At 39.7% G+C, this 13,611-nt stretch overlaps 1 long non-coding RNA gene across 1 annotated transcript in view; it reads left to right on the top strand.

Moving 5' to 3' along the window:
• Positions 1-7,491, top strand: part of LOC119528622 — a 68,193-nt gene extending 60,702 nt beyond the window's left edge. Inside the window, exon 3 of the long non-coding RNA XR_005215759.1 lies at positions 7,435-7,491. This is a non-coding gene — a long non-coding RNA (uncharacterized LOC119528622). The remainder of the gene's footprint in view (positions 1-7,434) is intronic.
• The last annotated feature ends 6,120 nt before the right edge of the window (positions 7,492-13,611 follow it).

Genomic DNA, 13,611 nt, shown 5'->3' with positions numbered 1-13,611 from the left:
GACAGAAGTTCTTCTTCCTGATTCTGAAGTCTTCTGTCCTGGCTTTGAACACTTCCAACTGATTGGCAGAGACTCTCCACATTGCTGAGGGCAGTCTCTGTTGTTGATTATAGATATAATCAGCTGTAGATGCAATCAACTGATTATAGATTCAAATCTATCTATAAAATACCCTCATAGTAACAATCAGGCCAGTGTTTGCTTGACCAGACAGCTGGACACCATAAGCTAGCCACGTTGACACATGAAATTAACCATCACAGAGGACTTCTCTTCCATGCCCTTCAGTTTTAACCTTCTCTGTCATGATTCAAAGCCAGAGCCTTGGATTGCAAAATGGCTCCATCCCGTCCCGTTCATCTCCTTGCCTTCCCTCTTTTGGGAACCTCTGCTCACCCCCAGGAAAAAAAAAGACTTCTCTTTCTTCAGACAAAAAAAAAATGAACCCCCTTGATTATCAACTTGTGCTGACTGATTTCCACAAGGGTCATTAGGTCACCAATTCTGCAAACCACAATCCAGTTAGGACAAGGTTAGGAAACCCTGCTGCAAATGCATTTTTACTTGAAAAACAGGAAATGTAAAAAGCTATGTACGTACATGAATCAGTGAAATAATGAGTTTTCACACAAGCTTAAAAGGCAAACAGGATTTATCCAAGGAATGTTAAAACCTTTTGACTGACCTTTGAAATTCTCTGCTGGCCTTGAGAAATAGAACCTTATTTATTTATCCCTCATTCCTCTCCGCTACAACTGTACCCTGTAAAAAAGACATAAAGACAGCAGCAACTTAAAAATGGAACATTCATTATTTCTACCCTTGAGAAGTAAGCATTGGGAAAAAAATTATCTATCGTGTACAGTCTCCTTCTCTCTCCTTGCCTCTCTCTCTCTATAGATATAGATATGGATATAGATATAGATATAGATATAGATATATACATATGACCATCCTGTGTGATCACATCTTCCTTTTTTCCCCTTAATAGTAGATTGTTGATACCTAAAAATATGCCTTATTTTTAACAGGTAAATTGTTTATTTTACAATTTTATCAACTAGTTGTCCATTGATGGACATTTGGATTATGAAATATTGTTTAGAAACAGAGCAATATATCACAAGATTATCTGTCACAAATAACAACTGAATGCCCACCAATGTCACATTGCATTTTTCAGCAGAATCACGTCTGAACACGTTCTGTTCTGAAGACTGCAATCAATATTCACAACAGTAAAGAACCCTACAGATGGGTCTTGTTTATGCTTATTCCATCTAAGAAGATCATTTGTGTGTTTTAATTCTGGAGTCATTCAGATCATTAGTGTTCAAGTGTCATTGAAAGCATAAGTTGATTTCAAAAGCATGCTTGGAATTTGCAATTTTTCAATTCATAGCAAGAATTAGCAATACATTCTAATAACATCTTTAATCACTGCTACTTAAGCAGGCAAATGTTGATTCTTTGTTGTGTGATATAAACAGATCTCTGATGAATTCGTTTTCTAATTCTTCTTCTCTGTTCTGGGCTGACAGGTAAAAGAGGCTGTCACCCTCAGGCGTCCTAGTTAGGCCTCCACATGGCTGAGGTCAGCAGGAGAGGACTGTTGCCTGTGGCTCCAGGCTGCTCAGCTTGAGCTGGACACCCCTCCTCCCCAACAGCTTATTGGAACTATCACCATCAGACCTCACACCCCAGTGGAAGCCAAGTCCTCCAGGCTTCCACCTTGCCTGCACTCTCTTCTACCATTCTTGGCTTCCACTCATCTGTCCCAATTTCCTGCTCTTTCCCAACCTCCCAGATTCTCCCACATGCCCTTTGGAACTTATTGCCTGCACCCATATCCTCAACCACTTGCTATTTGCTTGACCTGATTGAAATCTGTGTGTTCCCTAGGGATACCGCCTCCCCTGCAGCCCTCTCCAATGGAGGTGGTTTGCTATGGGTGTTCTGTTATTACTAATAGCTATTATTTTAATTCTCACAGTGCAAGTATCATAGGCCCAGGAGGTGGGGTGAATGTCCTCCTAGCACCCCAAAGCTGCTTTCAGACCATATCCCTTTCTTCCTTTGAACACCCCGCTCCTAGGAATTCCATGCCTTCAGACTTTTCCACCCCTCCACCTCTCCTTGTTGCTGTTATCTGAGGCCTCCTGGACCACAGTACTGCTTCAGTCTTTTCCCATCACTATTCCTGTCATCATTCTTGAAGATTTGAATCCAGTGTCTTGTCCTCTTTGATCTTAGATCTGTGATCTCCACCTCAGCCACCATTCCCACTGTCTTAGCTTTGACATTTCTGTCACCAATAACTGGACAACCTGCAAAATCTTGACTGACTATTCCTCTCTCAGCCAGTATCTTCTATTCATCCAGCTTGCTTACTCTAGTCCTCCCATTCCAGCAGTCCTGCAGATTTCTTTGGACCTTTCATCCACTGACCCTTCTCATTTTTAACGGTTGTTCTTTCTGCTCCTTTCCTTGGTTCCTCCATATTCAGCTTACGTATCCTTGGTCTGTCACTATAATGATGCCATTGCAAATATCCATACCTCTCACCTGCTTCTCTCTCTCTGTCACACTTATATAAGTTCTGAACCTGCAGCTGAGCAGCTGAATAACAGGGAGAAAAAAACACTGAAGCATGTTAGCTGTCTTTCCTTTAAATTCATGGCCACAAATCTCAAATCGGCGTTCTCTGATGTACCATAATTCTACTTTATTACCCTAATATATTAGCTTTCCCACTCCCTAAAGTGACGATTTCAGTTTTCTTCTCTCTGGCCTTCTCCCTACCTGCTTTGATCTGATGATCTTGGCTTATATAGTGATTAAGAGAAATAATAAGGCTGGAACCCCTCATTGTTCCATCACTGAATCAAACATCTTCCTTCCATCCGTAACCATAGCACCTGCTTTCACTCCCATTTCTGTGGATAAGCTATCCCTGAGCCTATGGAAAGCCAATCTCTTCTCTTGTGCTATAGTCCCATCCCCTTTCCCTTCCTGAGGGCAGTGCTCCTGCAGTAGTTTGCCTCAGTGGCTATGTTCTTGGGCCCCGGAGGCAGGCTGCGTGAGTATGAATTTTGGCTCTGCCACCTCCTGGGTGTGCAAGCTTAGGTAATAATGTCGCTGCTCTGTGCCTCAGTTTCCCCAGCTGTAAAATGTGGATGTGAGATATGTTGTGTACCTCACAGAGTTGTTGTGAAGATTAAAGGAGTGAATTTAAGTAAAATGCTTGCAGCAGGGCCAGGCACATAGTAAGACTGATAGCAGTGTTAGCTTCTGCCACTTACTCTTCTCTGCACTGTCAGCCCCTTCCTGTCTACTGAATCATTCTCTTCAACATTCAGACATGCTCTAGTAATTTCGTTTCTTAAACAGACAGACAAAGGAAACCTTCCCTTCTCTTCACATCCCCTCTCCAGCTACTGTCCTGTTCCTCTGCTCCTCTTAAAAGCAAAGCATCTTGAAAGAATTGTCCCTGATCACTGTCTCCACTTCCTCCTCTCACATTCTGTCCTCAGCTCATTCCGGTGGGCCTTCTGTTCCCACCACTCCCGTGAGATTGCCTCTGTCAAGGTCACCAGTGACCTCTGCATTGCTGAAAACAATGGTAATTGCTAGTGTCTTCTCTTATTTGAGATATCTGCCATCTTTGCTTCAGTTGTGCACTCCCTCTTTTTAAAAATTTATTATTTTTTTCTTTATTAGAGAAGTTGTACATTTACACAACTATCATTTCATGCTGGCTACTTCTTCACCTGTGATGTTCTAGCTGCATGGAGCCTTCTCTTTGTTCCTTGAACACTGCAAGCTTCTTCCCTTTCTAATGCTATTTGAGCTACATTACACTATGCAATGAATTTACTGGTAGCTTAAGCACTTAAGTTTGCTTTCCAGAGGAATTTGGTGACATGGCAGCTATTCCTTTCCTTTCTTCATTTTTTAAGACTTTAGTTTTATTTTATTTTTGATAATCTATAACCTTAGAACATTCATTGATTTGAGGATGGATCTGAAAGCCTTTTGGAGTCACCGTCAAATCAATAAAACACTTTTATTTCCCTTGATACTTTGAAACCTGCCAAAGGTGAGTATCAAATTAATTTGCTCTACATTTTGTTCAATAGGAATAATGGACAGTAGGCAGAACACCTTGAGGAAAAAAACAATTTTAATGGACCTTGAGCATTTGGCGGTTGAGATGGCTTGGATTTTATGAACTTCTGATTTTAGTAGGCATAATTTTCTAAACATTTTAAGCTAACTTAGTTTTTCTTTATTCACATTACAACATATTTGGTGATCAATGGGTGTTAACATGTCTAGAGCATAACAAGCACCTTGCAGAGCATCCTGTGACCCTGGAGGAGCCGGGTCTGCAAAGAGGGCATGCCAAAGATGAAGCTCAGGTCTGGGGTCGGGGGGTTGGCCCAGGAAGCACTTCAGCTCCATGTTCAAGGGTGAGAGACTGGTGTGAAGGGTGCCTTCCAGACATTGTACTTTCTGCTCCTGAGAGAAGAAAGAAAGGAGAGAGTCTGTGGGTGGGAGGAGAAAACCTGCCACTTCCTTACTCTGGTGGGGTGGGGAGAGAGTTCAGGAGCCACTCTCCCAGTGCAGTAAAGGGGGGCCTTACAGCAGGGCCCTGTGGATCCAGGCCCAATGGAGTGTGGCCTTCTGCACAGGTGAGCAGCATATCATAATCGAACTCCTGATTGACACAATGTCAGACATTGTGACAAATGCTACACTACCTGATCTCATTTAACCCTCTCAGCAACCTTCAGCAGTAGGTACTATTCTCATGGCCATTTTAAAGATGAGTTCATAGAAATGAAACACTATAAAGTTTCAGTGGCTAAGAGATTTCAAATAGAGTTAAGTCATTCTGGAGGTTACCCTTATGCATTCTGTAGATAGTCCTTTAAGTTTCTAGTGTATTAGAGTAGCTAGAAGGAAATACCTGACCCTGTTGAACCGTAATCCAGTAGCCTTGATTCTTGATGAGGATTGTGTAACTATATAGCTTTTATCATGTGACGTATGACTGTGAAAATCTTGTGACTAACACTTCCTTTATCCAGTGTTTGGGCAGATAAGTAATAAAATATAGACAAATATATATATATATATATATATATATATATATATATATATATATATATAATGGGGGGGATAAGGGGTATGGGATTTGGGGGTGTTCTTTTTAAAATGTATGTATTTATTTGAGTAAAGAGAATGTTCTAAAATTGATTGTGATGATGAATGCACAACTATATGAAGATACTGTGAGCCACTGACTATATACTTTGGATGGATTATATGGCATGTGAATATATGTCAATAAAATTGCATTTGTAAAAAAGAAAAAAGAAAAAAGGATGAGTCCATGATGGAGCAAAGAGTTGTCCAAGGAAGTCAACTGGTGAGTGACAGAGTCAGATTTGAGCCCAGGTCTATCTGACGGTAGCACCTGTGGGCTTAACCACCTGTCCAGGGTTGAAGGCTCCAGGTGAGTGGTACTGGGGCCCACTATATCACTGCAGACCCCTCTTACTACAGCCCCCAGGGAGTGCAGTACAGCACCCGGAGCTCCAGGATGGCAGCAACCCAGGGGGGAACCAAGGAACTCGGTCAACAAACTGCTCCTCTCTGCATTTTGGCCAGTCTACGAGGGGAAGATGCTGTGGCCATAGTGACCAGAGGCGAGGAATTTATTCATGATTGTGGCATAAGCAGTGAGCCAGCTTGGCAGCTAGGTCAGCAATGATCTCCCTGCTGGAGGCTGAACTCCCCCCAAAGCCCTGGCTGAGTTTATCAACTAGGAAGCTCATGCACACTATTACCTGTTAAATCATGTTCTTTGTTAACATTTATCCATCAAGGGTTCGCCCTAAGAAGACCCCGCAGTCTCTTTATGTAATATTTCTGTCGTCATTCAGGGATGCAGCTGTGCTGTAGCTCAGCTCAGATGATCAGGCATCTCTGCTTCTGGAGAACCTCATTAAACCTCACCACAGCCCTGTACTTTTATATTTTCCATATCTTTAGTGCTGAAATTTGGTTTAATATTATTGTTAGGGGATATGGTAAAACTGACAGTTGTCTTTTTAAAAAAATAGCAGCTTTATTAAGATGGAATCCACATAATGAATAATTCACCTGTTTAAAGTATATAACCCCATGGTTTTTAGTATATTCAGAGTTTTGCAATCACCACCCAATACACTTTAAAATATTTTCTTTGCTTCTCTCCCAAGAAACTCCTCCAGACTCCAGGCAACCACTCCTCAACCTACTTTCAGTCTCTATACAGTTGCATGTTCTAGACGTTTGTATAGATTGTATGATTCATGTATAAATGAAATCATATAATAGATGGATTTTTGTGACTGTTTTCTTTCTCTTAGCATAATGCTTTCAAGATTCATTCATGTTGCAGCATCTATCAGTACTTCATTCATTTTCATTGCCTAATAATATTCCATTGTATTGATATACCACATTCTATTTATCCTTTCATCAGTTGATGAACATTTTGGTTGTTTCCATTTTTGGGCTATTATGAAGAATGCTGCTATGAATAGGAGTGGAATTGTTTGGGTCATATGATAACTCGATGTTTAATTGTCTGAGGAACTGCCAGACGGTTTTCCATAATTTTCCAAAGCAGATGCATCATTTTATATTCCCATCAGCAGTGCATGAGAGGTCTACTATCTCCACATCCTCACCTGCACTTGGTATTAACTGTCTTTTAAATTCTATCCATCTTAATGGGTATGAAATGGTATCTCATTGAGAATTGATTTGCATTTCCTTGATGGCTAATGATGTTGAGCAACTTATCATGGGCTTATTGCCCACTATTGCCTTTTTATAAACTCATTTTATACATTTGCACTCCTGTTCCATTTTATGTCACTTTACTTAACTTGTTGAAAAATACTACCTATGAAATAGAATAGCTTGTTTTAAGAGAAGTTAATAATATCACTGCAGTTTGTAAGATAAAAATTATATAATTTTAAAAGTAAAGCTTCCTGAAACTATCCTGCATTTAGTTTGTTTTAAAATGAAAATAAAAGTACTTTAAAATATTATTGTCATTGAAATTTATTTCATAAAATAAATAGTGTGCTATTTTTTAACATATCTTTACTCCAGGGGAGGTATATGTTATTTTAAAAATCATTTGTATTTTCCACTTGACCAGGAAAAAATAGAGAGAGGAAGTTTACAAGATTGATTTATATGTGTGTATGTATGTAGTATGTATGTATATATATGTAGTATCTATCTATCTATCTATCTATCATCTATCACCTCTTTCTCTTTTTAGTCTTTCTAAATATAAAAAGAGAGGAGAGAGAGAAAATAAAAGAGAGAGCAATAATTATTTTTTACTTTGGTTTTCCTTTTTAGAATTTTTACTGTATTCTTGCACAGAGAATACAAGAACTGTATGAAGAAACATGCAGCTTTCTAAGGTATGATTTCTTATAGACAATTCTTTAAATTTCAAAGCAAAGTTGACAGATTTGATTGATATTTTTTATTTGAAATTCAGGCTAATCTCTTATAAATGTCTACTGTGGTGGGCGGGGCAGGATGACGGACTGGTGAGCTGTATGTTTTAGTTACTCCTCCAGGAAAGTAGGTAGAAGGCCAGGAACTGCGTGGACTGGACACCACAGAGCAATCTGACTTTGGGCATACTTCATACAACACTCATGAAAACGTGGAACTGCTGAGATCAGCGAAATCTGTAAGTTTTTGCGGCCAGGGGACCCGCGCCCCTCCCTGCCAGGCTCAGTCCTGTGGGAGGAGGGGCTGTCAGCTCCGGGAAGGAGAAGGGAGAACTGCAGTGGCAGCCCTTATCGGAAACTCATTCTACTGATCCAAACTCCAACCATAGATAGACTGAGACCAGACACCAGAGAATCTGAGAGCAGCCAGCCCAGCAGAGAGGAGACAGGCATAGAAAAAAAAACAACACGAAAAACTCCAAAATAAAAGCGGAGGATTTTTGGAGTTCTGGTGAACATAGAAAGGGGAAGGGCAGAGCTCAGGCCCTGAGGTGCATATGCAAATCCCAAAGAAAAGCTGATCTCTCTGCCCTGTGGACCTTTCCTTAATGGCCCTGGTTGCTTTGTCTCTTAGCATTTCAATAACCCATTAGATCTCTGAGGAGGGCCCTTTTTTTTTTTTTTTTAATCCTTTTTTCTTTTTCTAAAACAATTACTCTAAGAAGCCCAATACAGAAAGCTTCAAAGACTTTCAATTTGGGCATGTCAAGTCAAGAGCAGAACTAAGAGAGCTCTGAGACAAAAGGCAATAATCCAGTGGCTGAGAAAATTCACTAAACACCACAACTTCCCAAGAAAAGGGGGGTGTCCGCTCACAGCCATCATCCTGGTGGACAGGAAACACTCCTGCCCATCGCCAGCCCCATAGCCCAGAGCTGCCCCAGACAACCCAGTGTGACAGAAGTGCTTCAAATAACAGGCACACACCACAAAACTGGGCGTGGACATTAGCCTTCCCTGCAACCTCAGCTGATTGTCCCAGAGTTGGGAAGGTGGAGCAGTCTGAATTAACAAAGCCCCATTCAGCCATCATTTCAGCAGACTGGGAGCCTCCCTACACAGCCCAGCAGCCCAGAACTGCCCTGGGGGGCACTCACCTGTGACATAGCACAGTCATCCCTCAACAGAGGACCCGGGGTGCACAGCCTGGAAGAGGGGCCCACTTGCAAGTCTCAGTAGCCATACGCCAATACCAAGGACTTGTGGGTCAGTGGCAGAGACAAACTGTGGCAGGACTGAACTGAAGGATTAGACTATTGCAGCAGCTTTAAAACTCTAGGATCACCAGGGAGATTTGATTGTTAGGGCCACCCCCCCTCCCTGACTGCCCAGAAACACGCCCCATATACAGGGCAGGCAACACCAACTACACACGCAAGCTTGGTACACCAATTGGACCCCACAAACTCACTCCCCCACTCACCAAAAAGGCTAAGCAGGGGAGAACTGGCTTGTGGAGAACAGGTGGCTCGTGGATGCCACCTGCTGGTTAGTTAGAGAAAGTGTACTCCACGAAGCTGTAGATCTGATAAATTAGAGATAAGGATTTCAATTGGTCTACAAATCCTAAAAGAACCCTATCAAGTTCAGCAAATGCCACGAGGCCAAAAACAACAGAAAATTATAAGCATATGAAAAAACCAGACGATATGGATAACCCAAGCCCAAGCACCCAAATCAAAAGACCAGAAGAGACACAGCACCTAGAGCAGCTACTCAAAGAACTAAAGATGAACAATGAGACCATAGTACGGGAGACAAAGGAAATCAAGAAGACCCTAGAAGAGCATAAAGAAGACATTGCAAGACTAAATAAAAAAATGGATGATCTTATGGAAATTAAAGAAACTGTTGACCAAATTAAAAAGATTCTGGACACTCATAGTACAAGACTAGAGGAAGTTGAACAACGAATCAGTGACCTGGAAGATGACAGAATGGAAAATGAAAGCATAAAAGAAAGAATGGGGAAAAAAATTGAAAAAATCAAAATGGACCTCAGGGATATGATAGATAATATGAAACGTCCAAATATAAGACTCATTGGTGTCCCAGAAGGGGAAGAAAAGGGTAAAGGTCTAGGAAGAGTATTCAAAGAAATTGTTGGGGAAAACTTCCCAAATCTTCTAAACAACATAAATACACAAATCATAAATGCTCAGCGAACTCCAAATAGAATAAATCCAAATAAACCCACTCCGAGACATATACTGATAACACTGTCAAACACAGAAGAGAAGGAGCAAGTTCTGAAAGCAGCAAGAGAAAAGCAATTCACCACATACAAAGGAAACAGCATAAGACTAAGTAGTGACTACTCAGCAGCCAACATGGAGGCAAGAAGGCAGTGGCATGATATATTTAAAATTCTGAGTGAGAAAAATTTCCAGCCAAGAATACTTTATCCAGCAAAGCTCTCCTTCAAATTTGAGGGAGAGCTTAAATGTTTCACAGACAAACAAATGCTGAGAGAATTTGCTAACAAGAGACCTGCCCTACTGGAGATACTAAAGGGAGCCCTACAGACAGAGAAACAAAGACAGGACAGAGAGACTTGGAGAAAGGTTCAGTACTAAAGAGATTCGGTATGGGTACAATAAAGGATATTAATAGACAGAGGGGAAAAATATGACAAACATAAACCAAAGGATAAGATGGCTGATTCAAGAAATGCCTTCATGGTTATAACGTTGAATGTAAATGGATTAAACTCCCCAATTAAAAGATATAGATTCACAGAATGGATCAAAAAAAATGAACCATCAATATGTTGCATAGAAGAGACTCATCTTAGACACAGGGACACAAAGAAACTGAAAGTGAAAGGATGGAAAAAAATATTTCATGCAAGCTACAGCCAAAAGAAAGCAGGTGTAGCAATATTAATCTCAGATAAAATAGACTTCAAATGCAGGGATGTTTTGAGAGACAAAGAAGGCCACTACATACTAATAAAAGGGGCAATTCAGCAAGAAGAAATAACAATCGTAAATGTCTATGCACCCAACCAAGGTGCCACAAAATACATGAGAGAAACACTGGCAAAACTACAGGAAGCAATTGATGTTTCCACAATAATTGTGGGAGACTTCAACACATCACTCTCTCCTATAGATAGATCAACCAGACAGAAGACCAATAAGGAAATTGAAAACCTAAACAATCTGATAAATGAATTAGATTTAACAGACATATACAGGACATTACATCCCAAACCACCAGGATACACATACTTTTCTAGTGCTCACGGAACTTTCTCCAGAATAGATCATATGCTGGGACATAAAACAAGCCTCAATAAATTTAAAAAGATTGCAATTATTCAAAGCACATTCTCTGACCACAATGGAATACAATTAGAAGTCAATAACCATCAGAGACTTAGAAAATTCACAAATACCTGGAGGTTAAACAACACACTCCTAAACAATCAGTGGGTTAAAGAAGAAATAGCAAGAGAAATTGCTAAATATATAGAGACGAATGAAAATGAGAACACAACATACCAAAACCTATGGGATGCAGCAAAAGCAGTGCTAAGGGGGAAATTTATAGCACTAAACGCATATATTAAAAAGGAAGAAAGAGCCAAAATCAAAGAACTAATGGATCAACTGAAGAAGCTAGAAAATGAACAGCAAACCAATCCTAAACCAAGTACAAGAAAAGAAATAACAAGGATTAAAGCAGAAATAAATGACATAGAGAACAAAAAAACAATAGAGAGGATAAATATCACCAAAAGTTGGTTCTTTGAGACAATCAACAAGATTGACAAGCCCCTAGCTAGAGTGACAAAATCAAAAAGAGACAAGAACCATATAAACAAAATAATGAATGAAAAAGGTGACATAACTGCAGATCCTGAAGAAATTAAAAAAATTATAAGAGGATATTATGAACAACTGTATGGCAACAAACTGGATAATGTAGAAGAAATGGACAATTTCCTGGAAACATATGAACAACCTAGACTGACCAGAGAAGAAATAGAAGACCTCAACCAACCCATCACAAGCAAAGAGATCCAATCAGTCATCAAAAATCTTCCCACAAATAAATGCCCAGGGCCAGATGGCTTCACAGGGGAATTCTACCAAACTTTCCAGAAAGAACTGACACCAATCTTACTTAAACTCTTTCAAAACATTGAAGAAAATGGAACACTACCTAACTCATTTTATGAAGCTAACATCAATCTAATACCAAAACCAGGCAAAGATGCTACAAAAAAGGAAAACTACCGGCCAATCTCCCTAATGAATATAGATGCAAAAATCCTCAACAAAATACTTGCAAATCGAATCCAAAGACACATTAAAAAAATCATACACCATGACCAAGTGGGGTTCATTCCAGGCATGCAAGGATGGTTCAACATAAGAAAATCAATCCATGTATTATAATACATTAGCAAGTCAAAAGGGAAAAATCAATTGATCATCTCAATAGATGCCGAAAAAGCATTTGACAAAATCCAACATCCATTTTTGATAAAAACACTTCAAAAGGTAGGAATTGAAGGAAACTTCCTCAACATGATAAAGAGCATATATGAAAAACCCACAGCCAGCATAGTATTCAATGGTGAGAGACTGAAAGCCTTCCCTCTAACATCAGGAACAAGACAAGGATGCCCGCTGTCACCACTGTTATTCAACATTGTGCTGGAATGCTAGCCAGGGCAATCCAGCAAGACAAAGAAATAAAAGGCATCCAAATTGGAAAAGAAGAAGTAAAACTGTCATTGTTTGCAGATGATATGATCTTATATCTAGAAAACCCTGAGAAATCGACGATACAGCTACTAGAGCTAATAAACAAATTTAGCAAAGTAGCAGGATACAAGATTAATGCACATAAGTCAGTAATGTTTCTAAATGCTAGAAATGAACAAACTGAAGAGACACTCAAGAAAAAGATACCATTTTCAATAGCAACTAAAAAAATCAAGTACCTAGGAATAAACTTAACCAAAGATGTAAAAGACCTATACAAAGAAAACTACATAACTCTACTAAAAGAAATAGAAGGGGACCTTAAAAGATGGAAAACTATTCCATGTTCATGGATAGGAAGGCTAAATGTCATTAAGATGTCAATTCTACCCAAACTCATCTACAGATTCAATGCAATCCCAATCAAAATTCCAACAACCTACTTTGCAGACTTGGAAAAGCTAGTTATCAAATTTATTTGGAAAGGGAAGATGCCTCGAATTGCTAAAGACACTCTAAAAAAGAAAAACCAAGTGGGAGGACTTACACTCCCTGACTTTGAAGCTTATTATAAAGCCACAGTTGCCAAAACAGCATGGTACTGGCACAAAGATAGACATATAGATCAATGGAATCAAACTGAGAATTCAGAGATAGACCCTCAGATCTATGGCCGACTGATCTTTGATAAGGCCCCCAAAGTCACTGAACTGAGCCATAATGGTCTTTTCAACAAATGGGGCTGGGAGAGTTGGATATCCATATCCAAAAGAATGAAAGAGGACCCCTACCTCACCCCCTACACAAAAATTAACTCAAAATGGACCAAAGATCTCAATAGAAAAGAAAGTACCATAAAACTCCTAGAAGATAATGTAGGAAAACATCTTTAAGACCTTGTATTAGGCGGCCACTTCCTAGACTTTACACCCAAAGCACAAGCAACAAAAGAGAAAATAAATAAATGGGAACTCCTCAAGCTTAGAAGTTTCTTTACCTCAAAGGAATTTCTCAAAAAGGTAAAGAGGCAGCCAACTCAATGGGAAAAAATTTTTGGAAACCATGTATCTGACAAAAGACTGATATCTTGCATATATAAAGAAATCCTACAACTCAATGACAATAGTACAGACAGCCCAATTATAAAATGGGCAAAAGTTATGAAAAGACAGTTCTCTGAAGAGGAAATACAAATGGCCAAGAAACACATGAAAAAATGTTCAGCTTCACTAGCTATTAGAGAGATGCAAATTAAGACCACAATGAGATACCATCTAACACCAGTTAGAATGGCT

Source organism: Choloepus didactylus, chromosome 3 (genome assembly GCF_015220235.1).
Source record: "Choloepus didactylus isolate mChoDid1 chromosome 3, mChoDid1.pri, whole genome shotgun sequence".
Classification (NCBI taxonomy): domain Eukaryota; kingdom Metazoa; phylum Chordata; class Mammalia; order Pilosa; family Megalonychidae; genus Choloepus; species Choloepus didactylus.
Note: the sequence above shows the minus strand (reverse complement) of the source record. Positions and strands in the feature narration are given on the sequence as shown.